Raw genomic sequence first — 3,849 nt, forward strand, 5'->3', positions numbered from 1 at the left:
CCTTATTATCTTTTGTTCCCACAATTTTCCATACTTAATTAGCACACACAATTCTATCTTAAGCTAACCAAAGATTCAATTTGGGATATATAATTATTTTTCGGCTTAAGGCTAGTAATGTGGTAAAATATAGAACAAATGGGATTTAAAGGCTCAAAGTGGCTAACAAAGGTAATTGGAAGGGTAGGTTTAATTTGGATAAGTGAGTTTAAACAAATAATGGCCTCAATCATATGCAAGCATACAAATATAATAAACATTGGACATATAGGATGAAACAAAATATAAATTACAATCATAGAGAAGTAAACACACAAGAATAAAATAATTATGGTCAAATAATGTAACCATGCATAAAGGCTCAAATCTCACAGGTTGTGTGTTCTTTTAGCTCAAAAATCATATTCCAAATACAACTTCAAGCAAATTTAACATAAAAGTTTTAATTAAAGTTAGTGAAATTTTGTTCCAAAAATAGGGTCTTAGAGGAAAACTTATTGTCTTTTCAATCAAGTAGAACATGCATGTAACTAACCTATTACTATGCAATTTATCCTATTCTACAAAAGAAAAACTGACTAAATCTCCTAATTTATTGGTGTTCAGGGAAGAGAAATTACCTCTAGAAGTCAGGTACTGACCGACCTCCCCACACTTAAGGCTTTGCACCGTCCTCGGTGCCATCTGTCAGGAACAAAGGTGGGCTGGTAGCAGTATCTCCACAGTCGGGACCATCATGGCTTCTTGTGCTGGTAAAGGAAGTGGAGTCAGGGGTGTCTGAGCCCTTGAATTTTCCGATAGTCAGCTCCTTGAGGTATGTGAATCGGCGCTTGTTACGGCGCTCTCTCATCTTAGCTTTGTGTTCTTGCCGATCCAACCTGTCGAGTATCTGATGGAGCAGTTGATCTGTTGTAGGTGCTTGTGGTGTTGAAGAAGGAATATCTTCAACCGGTTCAGTAGGATGGCTTGTGGTGGCTGGTGGAGGTCTGATGTATTTCCCGTTAGGGACATACTGATCATCCTGTGGGAGCATGGCTTTGGTGTCCCCAGCTCTGTAGGAAATTCCGGCTGCTGAGACAAGATCTGATACCAAGGCGAGAAAAGGTAAGTTGCCCGCAATTTGTACGTGTCCCATGGCATTCCGGATGTGTCTTGGTAGGTTCAGAGGTTAGTCTGTAAGGATGCACCATAGTAGAACGGCCATGTCCGTAGTGAAGGAGGACTCGTGAGTGCTCAGAAAGATGTAATGGGACATGATCTGTGCCCACACGCGAGCCTCCAAGGTAAGAGCTGAAGCCGATATTCCCTTAGGGCGGTTACGATGGTATCCGTAGATCCAACAGCTGCCAGGTAGTGCGATAACTCTGAGAACGGTGTCATAGTCAAATTGGTACATCTGGCGCTTGAGTGCGGCTTCTTGAAAGGCGTCCAATCCTTTTGGAACAGGGGGAAGACCTAGAGCTTTTTGAATGGCCTCTTCTGTAATGGGGACTTGCTTCTGATGGACAAAGACAGACTACAGGGTTGGCAGGTGGAAGTTGGAGTAGAACTCGACTGCCCAAGAAAGATTGACCTGCCTCGGCTGTCTCTGTAGGAAACCCCATTGTCTTTGTGTAATTTGCGGCTCAACAAAGGTAGCAATATGGTTTGGGAGGAGAACAAGGTATTCATTGTTGTAACTCCTTGCTGCCAGGATGGGGAACATCTGTTCACAGTAGCGATTGGGAAATCGCGCAGTGTCCTTTGCTGGGAAGGCTTTTTCTTTACCATCAACCTTTATAATCCTCTTAGTTCTTTTTGTTGAGGGTTTAACCGCAGTTGAAGAGGGCTCTGCCACTAATGCTCTTTTTGTTCCTCTTCTTGCTAGTGGTTTGGGAGTAGCTTTCTCTTTTCCTTTCTTGGTGGCCATCCTGAAAAGGGAAAAAAAAGAAAGTAATGTAAATTCAAAGAGATAGAGCAAAGAAGAGGGTTGTATAAGTGATAAACAATGCACGGTAAAGAGGATGTTGTTAACATATGGTCATGACTACATGTGAAAAGTTCATCAATGGAAATATAGCAAGTGCATTGGAGGATAATGAAATGCAAGGGGTTTATTGGCATGCAGGCAAAGGTATGAGTAGCATTGATCAAGCATTTAATTAGTTGAATGTGTTATCACTCGTAACAAACTAGCCATCACGTTTGTATTGACAATTAAATTCAATTAATACAATAGTAAAAGGGAATTTGTGAAAAGCAAGCATTGAATAGTAGAATAGAATAATGTAGAAAAATGCATGATGCCATATGGGCTTTTTCACAAACACATAGCATGCATGGTAAATAAGGTATAGAAAGTATTAAAGTGAACATGCAAGCAACCCTTTAAAAAAAGTAATATATAATTACCAAATAATTTTACAACAATCCACAAGTATATAAGAAGAAATAATGACTCAAATAAATTTTCAACACCAAGTAAAAGGGAAAAAAGAAAGAAAAAGAAAATATGGATAATGAAAGTAAAAAGAAAAGAAAAGAAGATAACATATAAAAATAAGAAGAATAATAGAAAAGTAAGGGGGGAAGAAGAAAAGAAAACCTTGTTAATGGGGTGAGAGAGAGAGAGAGAGTAGAAAGTGAGAAAGAAGGAAGAAGGAAGAAATAAGGAGGGAAAAGAGAAAATAGGATTTAGGGAAAAAAAAGATAAGATAATTGGCAAATCAGGGAAGCTGTGCGGTCAGCGACGCGGTCGCGTGGGAGGCCAGTGTTCCCACCCGACGCGGACGCGTCAGCAACGCGGTCACGTGGGGCGATTTGTGCCACGGGCACACCTCCAGCCATGCTCTCGCATGACTCTCTGTTCGTTTTATTATTTTCTCCAATCACCTGCGACGCCGATGCATCAATGATGCGGTCGCGTCGCGTAAGTTTTTTTTTTTTAAATAAAAGTATGTAAATGCAGATGCACAAAATGTACTAATAAAGAGAAGAGTTATTGAATAGGAAAACTAAGAATAAAGAAAAGAACGATCATACCATGGTGGGTTGTCTCCCACTAGCACTTTGCTTTAACGTCCGTAAGTTGGACGCTCCACTAGCTCAGTCTTCGGCTATGTGGGAATCTTCCAAGAGGAAGATCTCGAGCTCCTTGTTTTTCTTCATCCTCTCTCCATGTTACAGCTTTAAACATTGTCCATTAACTTTGATAAGTTCAGAACTTGAAGGATGACTTAGGTGAAAAACTTTGTACGGTTCGGCCTTCTCGACTCTGTATGGACCTTCCCATCTTGATCTCAACTTGCCTGGCATGAGCCTCAGTCGAGATTTGTAAGGGAGGACTAAATCCCCAGGTTGGAACTCTTTTCTCTTGATGTGCTGATCATGTACAGCCTTCATCTTCTCCTTGTATAGTCTTGAGTTCTCATAAGCTTCTAGGCGAAGGCTTTCCAGTTCTTGCAGTTGCAACTTCCTTTCAGCTCCGGCTTTTTCAATTCCCATGTTGCACTCCTTTACTTCCCAAAAGGCTTTGTGTTCTACTTCAACAGGGAGATGACAAGCTTTTCCATAAACTAAGCGGAAAGGACTCATCCCAATAGGTGTTTTGTATGCTGTTCTGTATGCCCAGAGTGCATCTTGTAGCCTGATGCTCCAGTCTCTTCTATGAGGTTTGACTATCTTCTGCGAGATACACTTTATCTCTCTGTTTGACACTTCGGCTTGCCCATTAGTCTGAGGATGGTAGGCTGTTGCAACCTTATGAATTATCCCATGCTTCTTCATTAATCATGTTAGTCTCCTGTTACAAAAATGGGTGCCTTGATCGCTCATGATTGTTCGTGGTGATCCAAAGCGACAAATAATGTG

Source organism: Arachis ipaensis, chromosome B03 (assembly GCF_000816755.2).
Source record: "Arachis ipaensis cultivar K30076 chromosome B03, Araip1.1, whole genome shotgun sequence".
Taxonomy (NCBI): Eukaryota; Viridiplantae; Streptophyta; class Magnoliopsida; order Fabales; family Fabaceae; genus Arachis; species Arachis ipaensis.